Source organism: Salarias fasciatus, chromosome 15 (genome assembly GCF_902148845.1).
Source record: "Salarias fasciatus chromosome 15, fSalaFa1.1, whole genome shotgun sequence".
Classification (NCBI taxonomy): Eukaryota; Metazoa; Chordata; class Actinopteri; order Blenniiformes; family Blenniidae; genus Salarias; species Salarias fasciatus.
Window position 1 is genome coordinate 13,748,043 of NC_043759.1, and position 22,992 is coordinate 13,771,034.

The 22,992-nt window shown below is 41.3% G+C and overlaps 1 protein-coding gene across 1 annotated transcript in view; it reads right to left on the bottom strand.

Annotated features, from left to right (window-relative positions):
* sipa1l1 (signal-induced proliferation-associated 1 like 1) overlaps nt 1-15,536 on the bottom strand; it is a 65,731-nt gene extending 50,195 nt beyond the window's left edge. Inside the window, exon 1 of the mRNA XM_030109590.1 lies at nt 15,401-15,536. The gene's annotated coding sequence lies outside the window, so the exon portion shown is untranslated. The remainder of the gene's footprint in view (nt 1-15,400) is intronic.
* Nucleotides 15,537-22,992: the final 7,456 nt, after the last annotated feature.

Consider the following 22,992-nt stretch of genomic DNA (forward strand, 5'->3'; position numbering starts at 1 on the left):
GACCTCGAGACACAAGTCGCTGATAAAGACACTAACATCAGCCACAAGAAAACCATTGCTGACAGTAACAAACACTGGATGAAACAATGGAAGAGCAGAGAGAGACATTCAGATTGAAAGCCGTCAGCGAAGTGTGAACCAGCAGCTCACGTTCAAAATCATGAAGTTGAGAGAGACTGGAAAAACAGAGGGAGGCCGCAGCCATCGAACAGGACATCAAACAAAATACGCAAGCAGAACGTCAAATGCTAAAAAGCAAAACCTGCTCAGTCCACCTTCAACGACTGGCGCAATGAGATGGATGCCGAAAAAGAGAAGGTGGCTGCAGAAATCAGAGCTCTGCATGAGAACTACCAAACAAAGCTCAGCGTCCACAAAAAGGGAAGAGATGAGCCGGCCACTGAAAACAACTGTCACTTTATGAGAACAAGAATGGAGACACAAATGCATGAAAATGAGGCTGATTGCAAAAGGAATGTAGCGCTCCGGAGAACCAGCTGGAGAGTGAGATCAGTACCGAAGAAGAGACTTTTCAGCACAAAGAGGAGCTGCTGGAACCATTCAAAGAGGCAGAGGAGTTCTGTATGGAAGATAAGAACAAGACAAACCAGGACATTCAGGTTCTTCTCAACTGGATAAGCTCGCTTCCACGACTGACAAGAGAAAACCAAAATGAAAAAAGCGGAGAAAAGCAGAAAAGAAGCAGCAACGCAATGAGAGAAAGGCAGGAGAGAGAGAGAGAAAAATGGAGTGAGGACCTTAAGAAAAAGGGGTAAAGAGCATCTAACAAGAGAAAATAATGTGACAGTGTTCACGACTCAAAACATTATCCCTTTACTCAATGAAAAAAAAAGTTACTTTTAAAGAAATAATGGTCAGTACAGTAGAACAATGGGTAATACTCTCACTGAACAGGAAGGTCTTTAGCCTGCCCTGCACTGTGTCAGGGCTGTCTGCATGTTCTCCCTGTGCCTGTGTGGGTTTTCCCCCGGACCTCTGGATCCCTTCCTAGTTGGAAAACTTACACCAAGGTCTGATTTATAGTCTGAAAAATGGAGTAGGTCAATGTGCCAAGAGTAATACAATTATCAAACATCAATTTCTTTCCCCCAAAATGGGCCTATCACATCAGGAACAGGATGAAAAGATCCACACTTCTACATCAAAACATCAAAAGCTGAAGCCCAAATCTACTTACTCTGACAGCTTCCGAAGCAACACACTACATATTGTACTGCATGAAGCACATTCAGTGGAGCTGCTAGCATTTCTCTCAGTTACCTCTTCTGCACAGAAATCACGCAGCACTGCAGCAACGGCGACTCTTTATTACGCCGGCTTTGCTGTCTTGCTTTCAAACCAAACAAAGCAGCCATATTTCCACTTCAATGTATGATGTTAAATAGCATTCCAGCTTTCAGGCATCACAGACACGACATGTAACAAAACACCGTCTGTTCTACAAAGCTGGCACTCCCTTTAGGATGTCAACTCATCTTTGTGATTTCCTCCACAGCCAGTTTGAAGAAACTATAATACTGTGTTTGCATTTTTGAAACAGAACAAGACAAAATAACACAAAATCCACGCTCCTTAAATTGGAAGATTCGATATGACTTCACACAGCTGAATCCCGCTGTAGCCTGGGTGAGTTCCCCGTGGCGGTGCCCTACGCCACATTCTCACAGATCGCTCCGTAAACGAAGCGCCATAACGCAGGTGGGCGGTATAATTGCAAAGTGACGCAATTGCACTGGGTATTTACTCTGATGATTACATTGTTGAGCATTTGCCTTCTGTACTTCAAACATCTTTTTGACGGATTGAGGGAAATTTAAACAAGTTATTTTGCAGACATTACTGCAGCTGAGAAAAAGTGAAAGGACACCATCACTGACGGGAGACGGAGAAAAGTGCGCTGCAGCAGGGTGAAAGTGGAGCAGAGGATGCTGTCAATCATTGCTTGTGCAGTCTACCACTCTCTAATGTGATGCTACATTCATACGTTCTTACATTCACCGTCTTCACGGACTCCAGTCATAACGTGCCACATTAAAACCGGATCCACACTGGCTTCAGGGGCAGCGTTGCTCACAGTCGGTCAGAAGTGAGACTTATGTGTGGGATTTTACCGTGGTTCCTCCAAGTAATACTTTTAACTGATTCAACCTGCAAGAAAAAAACAAGCAGTTTGCTGATATACAGAGTGTTTTATCCAAGACCAAGTTCAAGAGGATCACAAAAGTCTCTCGCTGTAAATGCAAGGATATTGGATTTAAACAGGATGAGCTTTAATGCAGGAATCACATATACGCTTTACTGGAAGACACCTGCGGCATATTATGCAGCCGTTATGCTACTTTCACAGTCTGTTGATAGAAAACAGACCAGTCGGCTGGGGAAACAAAGTGTAACTGAATCGTTACAAAAGATCTGGAGCATTATCACTAAATGAAACATGGAATGCATTGTTTCCAAGTACTGAAAACAATCCTCACTGTTAAGAATGATTTCTCTCTTGAACAGAGGCTGAAGCTTTATTGATTAAATAACTACATAAAAAGGAAAAAAGAAAAACGGGAAATTGCCTTCTAATTACAGATGTTGGAACCCTGCATCATCATTATCCTCCAAGGTTTCTGACAACACAACAACTGTGCTGCCATGGCAACGCAGCGCTGCCCAGAGCGGGATGTTGCTTCTGCAGTTTCGTGATTTGACAATTTCTGCTCGCCTCTCACTACACGTGATCCGTGTGCTCGGTGTCAATCTGCCCGCTGACCTGCGCCCTAATCCCGAAGCAGCTCCGCCGAGCGCAGGTGGACGCATCAGTCGGCCCGGCCGGCGCTACTTCACCCATGGGCTAAACAATGCAGCACAGCTGGGTTCATCCGAAGTTATGTAACCCAGCACCAACCCCCGCAGGCCTTGTTCACACCACCAACACCCCCTCTTCCCCTCACCCGGCATGTGCACGCGCACACACACACACACACACACACACACAGATCATACACACCTCTCTCTCTCTCTCTCTCTCTCCGGGGCACCGTGGGCTAAAAGAGTGTTCCAGCACTGACACAGCTTGTGCAGGTATTCATGGAGGATTCGTCGTACTGAATTGGAGATAAAGTACCTGCATGGGACAGAACACGGTCCAGGAACAACATGACACGAGCAGCGAGCTCTGTTCACTTATTTTCCCTACTATTTCTGCTTTTCTACTTCACTCAGCTGAATAAAATGCTTGGCTGCTTGCAGATTGTCACTATTTGGCAATAATAGACTTATCAGGCACAACATTATGAATACTAAATGCCATGTAAATTTTGCACAGAAAACAGCCCTGACCATGAGAAGGATGGCTTCCACTACAGCTCTGAAGATGTGCTATGGTTAGAAGTATTTGACCGTGGGAAATGTGGAAGGTTTTCGCACCATTAATCTAGTCTGAACTGCTGTTAGGTCGACTGGGAAAATCGGTCAGCAGAGAAATCCCAACTCAAGGTCAACAACAGATCCATCCAGGTGGTATGAAAGAAAAAGCTATTCATCACATTTTCCTCACTTGCTTTGAATGATGTCAAACTAATTTAAATTCTCTGAAATGTCCCACTGATAATCACTAGTATTCGCTTCATCGCCAGTGGGTCATAATGTGATGATCGGACAGTGCATGTCCTGCTTTAAATTGTATAAATATTTGATTGGATTCTGGTGCTTTATCCATCACTGATCCTGCCTTTACTTCTTGGAAACAACATTTCGTTACTAAGCAATACTTGCCAAAAGTGGAAATGCACCCGTTGCCTGGCAACATTAGCTTATTGAATCTCATATCAGGAAGAAAAGAGAACCACTGGTGCTTTGAGCAACAACCCTCTAGATACAGTTTTTTTTTTCCACATCTCGGGGACAGGCTGTGATGTCCAACTACAATCATGCTATTTAAAGCATTTGATAGTGAATTAGATTACGACTTCACACAATCGCCGACATGAGTCCGACACGGAGCTTTGAAAATGAAGCTTTGATGCGACAAGATCTCCCGACAGGTCAGCTATCACAGTCCATTTGTCATTTTGTGAAGATCTACTCAAAAACCACACAAACTGTCATGTCAGAGGAAACACTTCCTTCCAGTCAACATGTCAGTGATGATTATTTGATCTAGAAAATAAGGATGGCAGCCTGGAGAGAACTCAAACTTCCTTTCTTGCCAAGTTTTAGAGATAATCAAGACCGCATGACATAAATATTTAACATTTTTTCTCGTCTGTGGATTATTTGTGCCGTTATCTCTTGAACTTGTTACAAATAATTGTCAAATCGTGTTTTTCCACACCCAATTTCCTCCTTTTATGTAACTAAACAGTTTAAACTCATTTTGCACTTCGGTGAGTTTACTAATTAGAATGACACAAATGCAAATTTCACTCCTCTTTATCAATAGCAGTGCTGATTTCAGAGAGGACAAAAAATGGCTACAAAACGGTCAATAAATCTGCAAAACATTACTTTGAACTAGTGATCAGACATTTCATTGGGTCTTTCAATATAAAAAGAAGAACTCAGCCTTCAAATGAATGGCTTGACTGCTAAACTTGCCCAGTGTTAGCTGAAAGTCCCAGTAAGGCAGTCAACACTCCCCGCCACCCGGCAGATAATGAAAAACACTGGCTTCAACGTCCGCAAACCACCGATGAGAAGTTGAGCCTAAAAGCTAGTGAGACCCAGCAGAGGCATTAGTTTAGAAAGTTGTGAGAATGGAAATGGAATTAAATAAATTGTGCAGTGGCAAATCGCCCCTAGTGACCGTTTAAAGCACTTTAACAACATGGAGCGGAGCTTTCAGTATGAGCAACTGGGTAACAAGACGCCGTTCATTTGTGGTGACAGGGAGAGATTGGGCGGCGATGGGAGGGGAGCAGATCTTAGTAGAGACTAGAGGAGGTTGCTGTGGCCCAAGTATTCTCAATAAAGGCAGAACAAATTTGACAAGTGTTCCACAAAGGCAATAAAAGGTTGGCTTGAAAAGCAAAAGCGGGCTTTCAGATGTTTTTGATCTGCAGTTAAAGCACATTAGAGCACAAGGTCAAGGCAAAGTTCCTTTTTCGGTCAACCACAACGTCTTCGGACACCGACCACAATCACAAGTCTGTAACATTTGTTCAAACTGCTTTTAGCTTAAATACAAAATGCTAAACATTATGCACGAAATCAACACATTTTCAGATCAGGGTTAATTATTCTGAGCTTGCATGCGGCAATTAATTTTATAATTTCAACATGGGGTGCAGGGAATAACCTGTTGATTGCTGGCATTCGTGCTTCCTGACACACCACGACTGTATCCACAGGAGATGAAGCTTGCACGATCCCAGCTGCGAGAGCCATCATTCTTCAAATGCATGTTGTATACAAATATAATCAAGCTTTTCAACTGCGCAAGAATTTATTAATAATAAGCATTATTACAACGAAGGAATACTTTACTGTAACATAAATGGTCTGGGCCAATTGTTTCACCAGCAGCAAAAACATTTAATATGCATAAATATGGAAATAGCTGCATATTTTCATTTATTCAAATGTTTTTCTAACACATTTTGGTACAAGTGACAGTAAATTGCTGGGTATTTATATATTTTATGTATTCTTTTTTTTTCCATTTTTTGACATCTCTTAACCATGGTGCCTTTTAACTCGGGCTGTATTCCAGTCTTTCAGATACAAGAATTATTCAACGTCTGCTCCGAGTTCCACAGACTCACCAGCGCCGTTGAACTTTCACTCACAACTTGTAAAGGGTCGGCGGGGTCAGAACAGTATTCAGTGGCTGACAGCAGGCACAAAGCCCATTGCAGTTGGTTTCTCTGCAGTAACGCACCCCTTTGTGTGCAGCCCAACACTTCCAATCCTGCTTGTCAAATAATCATTAACCGGTTCAGCCCTCAGTAAATATTTTCAGAACCTTTGTAAACTGGGAGGTAAACACCCGGCGCAGTGAAAAGATAAGAGCACATACATAGTGTTTAGAAAAAAAAACAAAAAAACAAAAAAAAACAGGATAGTAGGGTGCACAGATTTCATTATTGATGTTGAGCTTTGATGAAGTTGAGGACGGTGATGTCATCCCTATTGTGCACACGCGCACACACACATGCACCATGCACGCACACACACCATTGCAAACCCTCCACAAGCACACAAAGGCAACGCACAGAGGGCTTTATTTCTATACAACGCAACAAATCTGAAATCCATTAAAGCCCAAAAGAACTTACTCTGCTTGCAAGGCCAACACTTAACAAACCAAAACAGTCCCCCTTCCTGGATGAGCACGGTGGTTGGACTGAACGCCGCAGATCATGACAAGCTACTTTCCTGTTTTGGTTTCTGCTTCCTGCACCTGCAGGCCACATGTTGGAGGCCTGGGCACTGCACCCCATTTCTCCACATTAGAGGCGAAATATCAACAGGACCACTCGCCCCAGTCCTCATGACCTACTTCATGACAGGTAGTGAAATAAAATTTTAAATTTCATCCAGAAATACAACTAACAGAGAGACAACAACGTTCGTTTCCCGACAAGTGACAGTGAGGAATTCACCCGTCTCAGCTTTATCCCTGGCTTTGTACATGGATCTGCAAAGCAGAGACACTGTGGAGGGTTCAGCCAAAAGCTGCTTCTGCTGCCGCTTTCACTAAATCAAGATGGATTTGTGTATTTACCACGGCGAGCACAATCTAGGACCTCTTTGGAGAGCGCAAACCAAAACAAGATGTCTTTCATTCGGAGGATCTTTCTCACATGGCCCACTGAGCGCCGGTGCCTCATTCAACGGTTCTTACAGAGACAAATGTGTTTCACAACATACATGTATGTTTCATTATGTCTTTGCAATCCACGCAAGCCTGCTGCTTGTCTTGGAACATTTTCAGGTCTATAATTCAACTCTTACTGTGTCTTTGTGACACTTTCATACAAGCCGTAATGACTGTTGTCAGATGAGACAGCGTGCATCTGATGGCAGTGAAGTTAACGGCCTGCATCAATCCCACCGGCGGTCTCGCAGTTGTTCTCTCAGAGCTTGGCTGGGCACATCAAGGACAAGATGTTCTTTCAACACATTGAGCCTGTGTGTACCAGATACCAGCTGATAATTCATCGATCAGCATGCACAAATAGGGACCAAGTATACGTCCAAAACAAGAATTGCCAAACTATTCAATACACCAGTGAAGGTTACAGAAGCTATTTCCTCTGCAATGCCCTCAGCAAATGAGCTTTTTAACCCCAGATGCATCATAAATTTCTTTTCAAGTAGCTGCAAATATTAAATGTCATAAAGAACTAAGCTCATTTTGCCATTTCTTGATTTTACTATTCAATTACAAGTGATAAAAATACAACACTTCCACATGTTTTCGCATATTAAGAGCATTCCTTTAGAGGCCGAGGCCTTCAGAACCTCTTGTCTCAGGTCCAAGGTGCAGTTTCTCCTGAATTAAACTACATTTCTGGGAGGAGGATAAAAAAAAGACATCCACAATCTGAACATAACCAAACTTAAGCGACCACCGTGGCCACATGACAATCTGTTTGGTTACTCCAGACTCAGTGGTGCATTACAACCAAGGTCGATTACGGCACAGTTAATGAATCAATTTCAAGGCTGGGAAACGACTCAAAAGGCTTGTTGACTTTAAAGCCAGGCTTCTTTTTTTTCCCCTCTCTGAGCCACATCCTCACGCTGTGGCAGATCTGCAGCGTGCGGCTCGACCGGTCAAAAAAAAAAAAAAAATAATAATTTTGTCTTCATCACATAGAAACCATCAGCTGGTTTCAAGCATGCTCAGTACGCTCTGCATGCAGTGCAGACCACAGATGAACACAAAGAAAAACCTCCTGCTAACAGGTGGTTTGACTGAAAAACAGTTCCTTTTGATACAAGAAATAACTTGATCCTGCTGCGCTGAACAATGATCGGGACACGTCCTCTTTCATTCCCACTCCTCTGTTTCCCATGCTTGTGTGGCGGCTTCTCCGCAATGCTGCAAATGAAAAGTATGACGACTCCAACAACTTCGGCATGAATGGTGACGATGAGCCAGACTAATAGTTACCAGATAGGAAAAAGAAACCTCCATGATAGATTCTTCTTGATCTGGATCAAGAATGGATCTGACAAAATGTTGAATACCCGCTCAGGTACACAAAATGTTCCAGAAAGTATTTTGGTCATCGTCAAATTAATTCATATCTTTCAGATTGGTGCATGCAATCAACCAAATCCAAGGCATATGTGATCCGTCAGACTCATGTCTTCATTTTTCACAAACTACTGTCTCTGCTTCACCCGTTAAAGTTATTATTGGTATATTGGGCAGATTTCTTGGAAAAGAAAGAGCAATGATAAGGCACAAAACAGGTTTGTGATGCAGGAACAGCAACAGGTATCAAACCTACTTATTACCGGTGTCTTGCTTCTGAAATGCCACATCCAGCCAAACTCCAACTATCTTTTTTTCCCCCTCCTGATTAATCATATTATAATCATTTTGTCATTTTGCTGTGTTGCTAGGCAACTTCTGGCTATACAAGAGAAGGTTGAAAAGCACAGCCACGTTTCCTTAATTATAAAAACCCAGAGAGAGATATTTTCACTGATTGTTTTGAGTAAATAGTAACGCATTGTGTTCAGCTTTTACTGTCTCTCTCTCTTTGACCTGAGACTCACTTTAAACGTCTGTTTACACCCAAGGTTTCAACTACAGCTGTCTGGAGTGCTGCTGCCAGCTTTATCACTGGGCAAAGTATTTTATATCCTCCATTTGTCTCTCCTATTAGTTTACTTGGACTAGATTCATCTTTAAAAGAAAAAAAAAATGCATGAATATATGACTCCAAAAGGGAACGCTTCCATCTCTCTGCTATTATTGTTCACACTAACATTTTCTTTCACTCTTGCAGTCTATATTAGTTTATTGTTCTTGATGCTCTGCCTGTTACGCACCTTATGTACGTCAACTTATATCACTGTCTCAGCAAATTACAACAATTCAACATGACATTTATCTTCAATTATGCCATCGTTAGGATGACACACATGATGGCATAACATGACTCCCATTTCTGTGACGATCAATTAGCTTTGGTGTTTCAATTAACAGGATTGATCTAATTGATGCATAGCTGACAAATCAATAAGATCACACTAAAGCACTGCAGCACAAACTCTGTCTTCCAAATCAGTAGACTTGACAACAACGCCTCTTTAAACAGCAAAGTATGGTCACACTGATAAGTGCAGAAACAAAATTGAAAACTATCCTACAAATGTTAATAAGCTTTACTAAATCAACCTATGACAGACATGCATTAAATCATATTGTAAGTAATGAAATAGTCTTGTCATTTAACTTTCATGATCGTCAAGTTGCAGGTGTTTGCAAGTGAAAAACAATTTTCTAAAAATATCCGAAGAATTACAGCAGGGATTAGCAACTCCAACTGGGTCAGAAAAGCATTTCTATCATGAATCACTAATAGCAGCAACATCCTTTTTGTCATCCAATGACAGACATTTGGTGCTTCTGTTTGCATGGAAACACACAGCAGAGAAGTTGGCAGAAATTTCTGCAACTCTCACTTACTTTGGGAATAAAAATACTTTATCAATCCCAGGGGAAGTTCCTGAATCCAAAAAAAAATTTAGCTCTAGCCATCCACTGAGAGCAGTGTGAGACTCAGTGTGTTGCTCAAGGACATTTGGGAATCGAACCTACAACATTCCAAATGAAGAATGACCACTCTACCAACCGAACTGAAGCATTTATGTGGTGATTAGGAGATTTTTCTTTACTCAAACCTTAATTTTACCACTTCAACACTGAACACTAGCCAGGATCATGTTTAATCAAGCCAGACAGAAAGTCTGAAAGTGGTGTGAATAGTTCAACACTGATTATTGTTCACTGAAAAGAAGCTTTGAGACACTGAGTCAGAATATGATGCCCCACCCGACCCAAGCAGGGAGATCTTAATCCTAAAAGGCTTTAGCAGATTATTCCAAGTTTATTGTTTGTATCGGTGTAAATGTACAGTTCAAGTTTGGTAAGTCACTTTCAAAACAAGAGGATGGATCCCACATCTTCCATCCATCCCCTGTCGCTTTTATCCAACAGATGGCCGCCGGGCAGCACAACCAATCCCAGCTCAGTGTGAGCAAAACCAAGGTACACAACCTGGACAAGCCGCAAGTTCAGGGCAAACAGAGAGCCAGACACACATTATTATCAATCACATGCTTTTGGACAGTGGAACAAACCCAACAATCTCACTTTGAGGCAACAGTGCCAACCACTACACCAAGGAGCGGCCCCATAAACACAATGTAAAAGTTATCAGTGTGTGATTCCGAGATGATTGAAGTGTAGCTAACCCAGCTGTTTCAAAACAGACTTGGCATCAGGAAGCAGAGAAAAGTCCCTACTGACGTTGGCCTGATTCCTCACAGGCCTGTTTGTACAAAAGATCCACAAGAAAACGGCTCTATATTTATAAAGTCATCGGCTGTAGTCTTTAACGATCCACCGTGCCTTGCTATAGCAATTGTGTATTTTGTATTTGAGCATTATTGCCATAATAACTCACTGGCTTGCTCAGGGCTCTCCATCTGTACAGTATATTCCTTCTGTTTACTTCTGCATGGATTAGTCTGCCTTGTCATTGTTTCGTGAGATTTTCATCCACTTTCTTTTGTTCATCTGTCACAAATGAAATCTAAAGCGTTCTTTTTTTTTTAAAAAAAATAATCCACACTGCTTTCATGAGCTGTAATGCACTCACAGTCCTAATTAAGAAGTTACTTAACTAAGCAGAGGAGGAAATGCTGAAAGAGAAACTGATCCGTTACAAGAAGAGGAGAGCTTTTAAGCATGCTCACCTCAGGTAGAAATATCTAAAGCTAACCGCTTCCTCCCATGACCTCTTTTTTTTTTCTCCATTCTTCAGCTGTTCTGAAAGGGCCTGACAAAGCCTCAACAAGGTTTTCAGATTGATCCGGTGCAAAAGACCACGGATCAAAGGAGATATGGTATTTCACATATCAGAGAAAACACGGCGAGGGCTGTTTGTTGAGCGAAAACAAAATGCTGGCTTGCCCTTCAAATGCGTCAAAACCACACATTCTTAAAGCCTCACAGAAACACGGAGGTCTTCAGGGGTATTATGTTCACCGTTTAAAATGCTGCACAACAATGAGCAAAAGATGTTTGCTCATGTACTCGTCAACTGTTGAAATCATTTGTCAACAGGACAGTGAATCTCAGCTGGGTTTAATACTTTCTATTCTGTTATCTGCTTATATAATTATGTTGTTAAAAGTATGTACTACGAAATAAGAAAAAGTCCATGATATCCTCTACACTGTTTTCATAATAAGTAAGCTCTGCTGTAAAAACTCTGCAAAGCACTCTTTATATTTCTTTATCATTTTCAGAGTGAAATGTTCCTGAACTAAAAAAAAAGCTTCAAGAATTTAATGTAGTTTATTCACTGCTGGGAGGATGAAGAGAATGGAGGTGTATCATGTATTGAAACAATGATGGCAAGAGCTAATTTGTCAACAATGTTCAATGATCTGAAGCATCTGAAAGATTATTTCTGTCTGAGCAGTTTCCCCCAACATGGACACATCATAATAAAAATGAGCAGACGTGTGCTTTTGGCCGCTTCCTCACGAGGGTTCCACGACTAATTGTGTGATCTTTGCATTTTCTCATCAGGTGCAGTTCCTGTCGCGAAATAAGCACTCAGAGTTGTTATGGGTTGCGTTCAGGGACCCATATCTGATAATGAGAATAAATTGGATGACAATTGGCACTTAAGGTAGGAGTGATAATTAATGTTGGATGATTGTGTGATCTCAGTGTTCACAAGCGGATATTTGCTTCGCAGTCACTAACCAAGTCATTACTCAAATTCACAAATCGAAATTCCGTTCACGGAGATATTTAAAATTTCATTGAAAAACAGCAGATAAGGCATTTCCTAAAACTTCTTATGGAGCGGTTCTAATAAATCTCATGTAAAATGTGCCTGCTTAGCAGGAAGGAAACAAATAGTGTTAATTTTATGGTAATCTGAAGAAACCATAATTCCAGGGTCAGCTCTCAAAATGAGAACATCTGAAAATCACTAAATGACTCAATTCATGACTCCCTGCTACTTTTTTTTCTGAAATTAAGCTTCTCTTAAAAAAAAAAAAAAATACTGTTTGACTCAATAAGAATCCCTTTTCTCCATGTAAATCTAATAAGTTCACATTTAATTTGAAATGTGGTGAGTTTAAAACTGCACATGATGTGAAATAATGAATGGTCAGAATGAAGACATCATTAACACCTGGGTTTGACCGGAGACACACAACAAATAGTCACCATTCAGGTTTACGCAGGTATTCAACTTCAGTCCTGACAAAAAAAATCCAATGTACCTTTCCTGCCCTGTAACTGTGGTCATAAACATCTATTGTATTCTGGTGTTCCTCTCCATCATTAGAACTCTTCTTTGTTCTGTCAACTGTCAAACCTAAAAAAAAAAAGAAAAAAAAAAGGAAGGTCTGGCATTCTGTTCAAAAATGAATCCCTATTTAGAGTCAACCAAAGAGGTCGAACATCATTCTGAAATGTTTTGTCTCTGCCTACAAAAAAAAAAATTAGTCTCAAATTCAGGCAATGGCAAAAATCTGCACAAGCATTTTGAAGCACAAAGACACTTCTAAATTACCTATACGGATAAAAACACTGATTTGCAACGGTCAAGCACTTCTATTAAATTATTCTGCCCCGTGGTGTCATCTATTCAACAGTAAAGGGTTTTTTTTTTCCTTCATTATTTCTCAAGAGCCAATCTATCCAAAGACCTTAAACAGAGGGAACTCGCATTCCAATCTCCAGCAAGCGAGGAGATAAGACAGAAAGGGAGAGAAAAAATTTTCAACAGAAGGGAAGAATTGGAGTAAAAGAAGCAGCAAATATTCTAAATTGGATTCGATGCAGGAAAGATTCACGTTGGCCTTCCAAAAGGACGATATGCAAATCTGACAAAAGGGAGGAAATAACGAGATGGAGAGATAAGGTGACGGATGTGGATTGAAATAATGAGAATGTCAGAGTCCTGGCATACCTTTTACCACTGGAAAAAGTAAAAAAAAAAAAAATGAAAAAAGGACTCAGGAGAGTAGAACCATTGGTAGGGATTGAATGGGGGAAAAAAGCCAGTAGGGGAGATCAGGGGGGCAAACTGAAGGTCATTAATAATACCTGCTTTGGTCAGTCACGTACTGCGTGTAGATAATGAAAAGTAAACTGGCCAGTGATAAGACTGAAATATCCTCTCTTTCCTGAGTTTGCCCTTGCCAAATTTCTCTCCTTGTGCACTGCCAAAAAGCCTGCCTGTCCCATTTTGGTCCAGGCTACACACTGAAGGCTTTTTTTTTTTTTTTTTGAGAGAGAGAGAGAGAGCGACCACATCCCGGTTGCAGAGCATTTAAAAATAAATTCAACTTCGAAGAGTTCTTCGGCGAAAAGCACTGAACTTCCTGGGAAGTGATTTAAAACACCAAAAGAAATCACCTACTGAGCGGCACAGCGAAGAGAGCAGACGGCTTGTTTGAAGACGAGGTTCAGACATATCAAACTGCTTAATCCAGGAACATCTAGGAATGTTTTAGCAGCTCTGCATCCCAACACCCTGCCAGATTTCTCAAAAGCTCATCATCAGCCCTGACGTTTATCTTCCCTTTCCCTTTTTTTTTTTTCTTCCCTTCACCTCCCCTTTAAATCGGCAGCTACATGTGTGACAAAACATGTGCGCTTCCGCCTACACACTCAATTTCAATAGCCTACTTAATACACAGCCTCCAGATCTGTGCAGCCTTGGCATTCACAGGCACCGGTGAGGGAGGGCTGATGGCATGAGATGCTCAAGTGCTAAAACATGAGTTTTTTTTTTTTTGTATGGGGAACTGCATCAGCTGCAGTGTACAGAGCAGTTCCGATGCAGTCTTAAAAATACGGCGTCTTCAACGGTGCTTTGGTGTTCCGAGACCTGAAAGAGTCGACTGGATGAACAAAGAGGAGGGCTCTCAGGCTGTCCGTTCAAGATGCTTCAAAGGATGAAGCAGAGTTTGTGTGTGTGTATGTGTGTGTGTGTCAGCCCCCTGGAGGGCCGAAGCTGGTAGCCCGAGGGCAGACTCCACAGGTGGAGATGGCAGCAATAACAGAGAACAGAGAACCCACAGGGGTCCTCTAAGAAGAAAAATCCCTCCCTGAGAGTCATTAAGACAAGAGAAAAAAACCACAAATAAAAGACAAAAAAAAAAAAAACTTTCACACAGCCAAACTTTGGCAGGTGCTCAGATTTGCCTGAATATAACATCAGTATGAGTTGCAGAAATCACTTGCCAGTGTGTGTGTGTGTGTGTGTGTGTGTGTGTGTGTGTGTGTGTGTGTGGTTAAATGGTGGGCTGATCAATGCATGTGTGGCATCTCCATCACTTAAATGTAGCACTGTTACATCACTGTTCACATCAGACGGCCATTTTGATTAATGAGCTGCTCCTGACAGAGCTCTGCAAAGAAATAACTTCATGTTTGCTTCCATGCAAGCTCCTCATTGTGCATCTCTCCCGCAGGGCAACAGACAAGACGTGATTCGTGACATTTATCATCCCCAGAGGCAAACAAGTTAGTAACTTTTTTTCTGCTCACTGTGTGGATCAACACCTTGCAGGGCTTCACTGCAAACGTATATTCAAACTCAGTGCATTGCAACAGTCATGACTTTGCACAATCAGCCAGCAGGATTAAAAAAGAAAAGAAGGGGCTCCGTCAGAAATATGACATTCCTCTGATAAGATACCGAGACGATGGACGGGAAACAATCAGCTGCAGCAAGTCATCCCCAATTATGCAGCCGTCAGGCGGAGACTGAACCAAACAACGTTTATCTGTATCTGATGGTGGAGATTTCCTGTTTCTGGAAGAGCAACGGTGAGTCTGGAGCCACAGCGATGAGTGCACGAAGAAAAAAAAAGCAACAACATTCAACCAGCGACTTGCTATCTGCATCAAACTCCGTGCACGGCCAGGCTCCAGTTCACACACGGGCACGTTACCTGAGGACGAGCTCAACTTTCCTGTGCGGTCGGGTCGCGAGACCTTGAATTGTTGCATCACGCGACCAAACAAACAGATGTTGAATGAACAACCAGCAGTCCGACACGAAACTAACGGTGTGCACATCGCCTGTGAGTGTGTGTGAGTGTGTGTGTGCGTGTGTGTGAGAGAGAGTGTGCGGGGAACAGACGGAGTAGAGAGCGCACTCACCTTTACACATTTCCACCTTGTCTCCGTGTTAAAGAGGGAAAGATAACCGTCGCTTTCACCGGCCGGCCGCCGCCGCAACCTGCCAGTATCAGCGGTGAAGACATTCACCTGCCCGGGAGGAGTTTGTACGGACGGTCTTCGCCCTCGTATCTGTTGCTGTCCGCGCACCGTGCCGACCGCTTCTCGGTTTGTTCAAAATCAGAAGTTCATCCAAAGTTGCGGCGGCTCGCTCCGCCTCGCCACGACGATGAGGTCACCGCCTCCTCCGACTCCCGTGTGGCGGAATCTCGCGAGATTTCCCAAACCTCTCCTCCAATATGCCTAGAATACTGCGTTGTCTCGCGATATTTCAGAAGTGGACGGGGAGATTGCTTTTGAAAAGAGAAGGGGGGGGGGGGGGGGGGGGGGGGTGATGGGGAGCGTTGCTCTGGCAACGGAATCGGAAGGACTTTTTTCCCCCCTCCAGCAACTGGTGTTTGCGTGACATGTTTGGGTATTGATGAACACTGGTTGACAAAATATGATTTTGCATCCAAGTAAGACATTGGCAACATTATGATTCGAACCACCCTACCAAAGAAAAATAGAATATCTTGCACAGTTTTAATTCTGTGCCCTCATGTAAGTTATTTGACATGTTTTCAGATAAATGAAAATGCACAAGTAAGCTTATATTTTTATTTTCAAATTATTTGAGACAGCAATTCAGCAGTTGTATTTCATTATCTGTGGCTTTGCCTCACAGCAACCTTGTGATCCTTTTAATGCAAAGTTTGCATTTTCTTCCTGTGCTGCTTGTATTAGATACTGAGAAGCCCAGAGAGTAGACAAATACACGAGTCACATGCATTATCTGCAGTGTTGTGAAATTGTATTTTACCCCTTTTCTGATATTTTGTTTTTGCATATTTATCCACACTTACACTTTTCTGATCAACTGACCATTTTCAACATTAGACAAAGATAACCTGAGTAAATACAAAACAGTTGTTAATGATGATTATTGCTTTTATCAAGAAAAAAAAGATATCCAAATAATCCTGACCTCGTGTCAAAATTGCCCCTTGTTGTTAAATCGTGAATTGACTGTTATTAACCATATCTCCTGATCACTGCGAAACCTGTCCAATCAAGAAATCTATTAAATAGAACCTGTCTAACAAAGGGAAGAAGATAAAAGATCTCAAAAAGCTGCAGTTCATACTACAATCAAGAAGAAATGAGAAAGTCAAGAACAAGCAGCAGTCTGGAGAAGGTTACAAAGCCAACAACAGTGAGAGTAATTTTCCACAAATGGAGAAAACTTGGAACAGTGGTCAATCATCCCAGGAGTGGCCTGTCTACTGAAATTACTCCAACAGTGCACCAACAACTCATCCAGGAGGTCATGAAAAATCTCATAGCAACATCCAAAGCACGGCAGGGCTCGCTTGCATCAGTTAAATCAGTGTTCATGATTCATCAGTAAGAAAGATACTGGGCATTAATGGCATCCATGGGAGAGTTACAGAGCAAAAACCACTGCTGACCATAAAGACCTCAAGGCCCCCATTCTCACATTGGAAAAAAAAAAAAGATTCAGAAGGAGAAAATCCACCCATCATGTAGCTTCAATAAACCCATATTAAAGTTTTGGAGTCCTGATTTAAATCAGTTTGAGATGCTGCAGCATGGCCTTAAATAGGCGGTGCATGCACAAACGGCTTCCAGTGTGGCTGAATTAAAGAAATTCTGCAAGGAAAAGTGTGCCAGAATTCTTCTACAGCGATGGGAAACACTAATTACCAGTTATTGGAAAGGCTGGATTGCAGTTGTTGTCATCGGGGGTGGCATAAAGCAGTTATTGAGGTTATGGGGCAATTACTTTTTCACAATGGGCCTGCTCTGGATAGCTTTTGCCCCTATGCAATCATCATTTTAAAAATGCATACCTGCATTAGTCTCAAGCTAAAATTTATTTGATGCTCTGAAACATGCAGGTGTGACAAATATGCAAAGGGGAAAAAAGGAAATGAAGAAAAGGTGAAATACTTTTCCAAAGCACTTAGATGAGGCATGTGACTTCTGTACTGTCAATGATTATTCTGCTCTCTGAGCTTCTCATTTTTGTCCAAGGTGCTGCCATTATCAGAAGTAAAGTGACGTTCTAAAAATAATCCAAAAGCCTCGAATAAAGTGCCAGAGATTTCAGTGGAAAGTTGCATGTCCTCCTTTTTTATGCAAAGGATTCCTCTCTAAACATGCGTGTGATTTTAATTAGCGACTATGAAAGAATGTGAGTGTGTGTGGTTGTCTGTCCCTGTGTTTTCCTGTCACGGACTTTACCCTGATTTCTCTGATGGTCGTCCACTACCTTTTGATCCCGAACTGTATCGAAGATGGATGTTAATGAGAGGAATGTATCCCGTATCAATTTGGAGTCACTGTAAACACTGAGTTTGAGGTTGTTTTTCTTTTTTTTCCTGAAGATGACTCGACTTTTCCTGAACATTATCTACAATAACAAAAACAGAAAAGTTTAATACCGTGTATTTTAATTGACACATCTTTGTGTCAGCACAGACTGATATAAAGTGGCACAACAAAAGACAGACCTGCTCTTTTCTCTGTCATCTGCCGAGTGTGGGTGAAGGCATGCACATCTAGTGGGAAGTGTACCACTTATGATTAACTACTGACTCATTTTTATCTACATGAAAGAAATCTCCCGGGGATCGTCATCCATCCATCTCCTGTGCTGCTTCATATCCAACTGATCCCAGCTGACTGTGAGTGAAGGAGGATGCCATTCCATCACAGAGCCAGCACAGAGAGACAGCAAAACACGCTCGTGCTGTCACCCATGGCCGATTGGAAGTCGAAAAGCATCTCCTCACAAACCAGAAGGACCTGGAATGCAAATTCTGCCTGCACCATTCAAGCAATTTCACATCAACTATGAATGATATATATATCATCTTTTTCAGTCCACGTTTTCTTCTTCTGTGCCACAGCATGAAGCCCTCGTTATCCATTGTGTAACTCCACTACGCTGTGCAAGTAATGGCTTATGTATGTCTGCTCACCGTCACTGAGACAGCGGGAGCAGACGGAGAGACCTGTGAACAGATTCAAACCTGTGAATCAATTAAAGTTTCCTTTTCTGACTCTATTATAGTTGAAAAGATTGTACTTTTGAAGCATTTTGGACAATGTGCTTCTGTCATAATTTGGTCCAACATGGAAAAAAGTTGGTTTTCCATGGTGTCACAATACAACAGATAATCACACTCTCCTATGTGCCAGGTCTGAAAGGACCTCAAGACATTAAAGTTTTCATGAAGCCGTACAGACTCCAAGCACAGCAATAAACAGTGAAATACACAGTTTCAATGTATGCACGGGGATGGATTATTGCTTTAATGACGTAGTCCATGCATTGCAAATCGCACCCTCATGCATTCCTGGCTAATATTATTTCAGCATAAAATTTTAATTAGATAAGAGAAGAACACTGCCCTAATTACAGCAGCTCTACAGGAGTGGGTGAACAGCATGGGAGTCCGAGGAATTCAACTCTTTGACATGGCCACCTGTGAAAAGTTGAAACGTCATTTTGCATCTATCTCGTCTGTCCTCAAAGTCCATCAATCACGTCCTTAATGAACGCTTTTGCTTCCTGTGACAGGATGTCATCTTCTTATCGCCGTTCATTTTCTCCACCGTTACCTCTGCCTTCCTTTCATTACCACTTTCCATCCATTACTCTGAAATGTCATCCAGAATTACATAACAATCTAATAAAGGCAAAGGGAAGGAGATGGCCGTCATTAAAGCCGCTCTATTCCTGTAGCTCTACAGGTCTCCACACCGCCCACCCCGCTCTTTCATGGGGAGATATTTGTGTGGGCGGTTTGTATTGTTCTCCGGTGAAGAACTGCTCCCCCAGGATTAGCTCAAGTACTCTATAATTAGGTTTGCCACAGAAAGCAATTCGGTTTGGATTAAAAAATTGCAAAGGCGCATCGCCAATAACCACTGACAGTAAAACTTCACTCCGTGTTACGCCAGGAATACAGTGAGCGGCAGAAAACACTGATTTATCTGGACATGGAAATGTGGAATTCATTCAGCTGAAGAAGAAAGAATGTCCTCCAACATTTCAGGACAATTTAACGCGATCTTAGAAATTAAAATGAAATGTGTCTGCACACTGCAAATCGAATTGTAAGTCACTGCAGCCTCTGAAAATGATGAAACCTGGTGGAGAGTGAGTGGATCAATCGATCTTGGATCGATGGTGCAACAAGCACTTTAGCAGCTGGCAGCTTTTCTCACTGTCAAAACTCAGAATCTGCAGCTGAAAGTGGAGAGGAAAACACATCAGATAAATCCTCATTCTTCCTGTTCCACATTTGTAGCATCCTTTAAATCTGCCATTGCACATATTTTGTCTCATCAAGTGTGATCTTGGGTTGATTTTGGGGCCCACAAGCAATACAGATCTAGTCTGCAGTTGTTACACATAACTGTTCCATATATGTTTTTGCAAAAGATGTTATTTTCTAATTTTGATTCATCTCTGTTAGACTTGTTGGAGCCAATTGGTATTGTTTATGTAAAAATGGTATCGGCCTAGTCGTGGTAATGTTCCTTCATAACAGACAGCTGTGATCCATCCTGGTTTTTTTGTTTTTTTTTTGTTAAAGGAGGTAACAGTGAGACAAAGTTTTGCCCACGCAGTGGTTAATACATTGAGGTTGTGTTTTTGACATGATTTATTTCGTAATTCCTGTTTGAATTCAACCACAAAACTTGTATTGATTTGTGTGGTTGATTCATTCAAGTAAACCAAAAAACCTCCTCCTCAAAGAGATACACTGTCTATTTTCTTTTTAATTTCAATGAAAGAGCAGACGGCAGTGGAAACATAATCAATCAAGTCCAAATAATGTGTGTTTCATCAAGATAAGGTGGAATTTATTTATCTCCCACTGGGGAGATTTCAGCATTGAAAATGTAGTAGATAAGTGGGTAATAATAAAATAGGTGGAAAAGAGGGAGAGTATAATTTATTAATGCCCTTGGAGAAATGTCTTTTTCTGCATGTGCCCAGTCAGGCAGCCACTTCACAGCACTGCAGGGAGCTGATGGGGGTCAGGGGTCACAGTGAGTGGTTCATCTACCATGGGATTTGAACCTGTGAATTCCCAATCCCAAATGTGCTTCTCTGGTCTCGAACTAAACATGAAAAAACTTGGGTTTTTGTCAATCATTTTGTCCTTGTGTAGATAACGTGACACTTGAGTGAGTAAAGCAAACAATAACCTGGATATATGCTGAAAAAAAAAGTATCTCTGCAGTGTTTCTTTTGTGTTGATTTAACTCTTTTCATAGAGTTAATGTTGGAACTCTGGCACAGTGTTGAATACTGAACTATTTCGTAAGTGTTCCTTTAACTCTCAAGAGTTTGAACCTTTATAAACCCACAAAAAGTGTTGAAATCAACTCCGTGGGAATTAATTCAGGACTCGACTTTTTGCTGTGTGGCTTTACCCTTCAGGCTAGACCGCCTCTACAGATCAATAATCAATGCCGTATCTCCTATGAGAACACTTCACGACAATGTACTGGACTGTGTTGTTCCATAAGACAATAATAAAGTTTTGATTCCACTTTTCTGTGTTTTGTTCATCAATTTTCATTCGAGAACAAAACAGACTTTTTCATTGTTTCCTCCTGCATAAACAAAATACCGCTGGTTTGCATGTAATTGGAAATTGGGACACCGTTTTTGTCGACCAAAAAAAAAAAACAAAAAAGAAAGGAATGCCCTATTTCCATACTAATTATATGTTCTAGATAATCTCTTTGCTTTTTGTGTTGGAAAACAATGAATCAGTCAGTTGTGTCTCACTTTCAGATCCTACTAATGTGCATCAGGAAATGATCAACTTAATTAACCAGAACTGTTGAAAGCAAATATTCAAATAGAGATTTTTTTCAGCATGAAATGAATTTGTTGTATAAATCCTGACATATATTTGTTTACTAGATGCATTTCTAGAATATGTACAGTTATAAAACTATGTTTTTTCTTTCTGTCTGCAAGACTTTTTGTCAATTTCTCACCTCATTTGTGCATTGCTTTATTGCCTGATAGTGTAATAAATAGAAATTAAGTACATTTGTATTTTTTTTATGAGGAATTTTCCAGTATTTACCTTTTAAATTATGCTTTTAATTTTTTATGTAACAAATCCACTTTTACACGATGAGCAAAGTGTTGAGAGAATGTATTACAAAGTAATTTATTTTTTTAATTTCTCCTTTTTATTTGACTGTTGCTGTTTAATTACATTTTATAACCATATTTCTTCCACTGAATCTATTTAATTGAACCAATGGGCTGTAGGAACTGTCAGCAAAAGAAAAAAAAAAGGGGGAATGTGTTGGTGGTGCTCGGTCTTTGCCCCCTCATGTTTTACAGCATGTCCTTCACAACACTGAGTGATGTTATCACATCTCAATGCGTCGCTGCTGCAGCCAGCTGTTATATGTCTGGGCTATATTAAGATGTCAAGTAGCAAAGTCAGATGCGGGGGGAAAGAGAGACCACCTTTTTGCATGCAGGATTGTGGTCACCCAGAAAGGGAGAGGGGTGGAATTCCAGGCTCTGTTACCCCTGGAAGCAGAGGAACGAAGAGAATGGGCCCCATTCACAAAGTTCCACTCAGGCTGGGCTCCTACACTAATAGAGATTGACATGAGGAAAGGCGACAAGCTCTTTTCACACACTGGCTCTTTTGTCTGCGCCACTTGGGGGTCGTAGTACGGACAGCCAGGCTCTGAAAATAGATAGATTTTTATGCGCTTGTTTTCTATAAGTGGACACTGCTGAGTCTTGATTAAAGTGTGCGCGCAATTAGTGTTCGCTCGCCCAGCATTATTGTGAGGACAAACTGGTGGGCTTATTTCCCTGAGTGGCAGATGTTTTTCTGAATTCAAGAGGACACAAGCATTTACTGATGTTGTGTTCAATCAACAATTCTATGAATATATTGTTGAATTTATTATTTGACGATACCATCAGATGTGATTCCAGGTGCTCTTATTTCACATTTTGCATTAACACTGTTTACACAAATTCTACTCTTAAGTATCAATCACCCAGCCAACCTTTAATTAGACAGCATCTTTCATGCTGTTCAGCGAAAGTGCTTCATAGATGAATGTCATGGTTATAAAAAGACAAAAGTACATAAAGACAATGAAATAGTAAGAACAACACAAAAATAAAATTAAAAGAAAACATTGCGAGTTATAAAGTGAGTGGGGAAAAATGATATACAGGTGCTGAAATGATTTGCATACAAGCATAAGAAAGCATAAACTTCAAGTTTTTATCTGCATTATATTCTGTTCATGTTGTTCAGTTGATGCATCTGTTGATGGAAGCTTCAAGTATGCTACTCGGAAAAAGTTGGGTGCAGGGCCACGTCGAAGTCCTGGTTTCAGTGATGACAAGTAAAGTACAAAAAATGGCAGGTGCTGGGCCGTGTTTGCCAGCAGATGGGGCGGAAATGGTGAGAATGGTTTTCAAGATTAAAAAA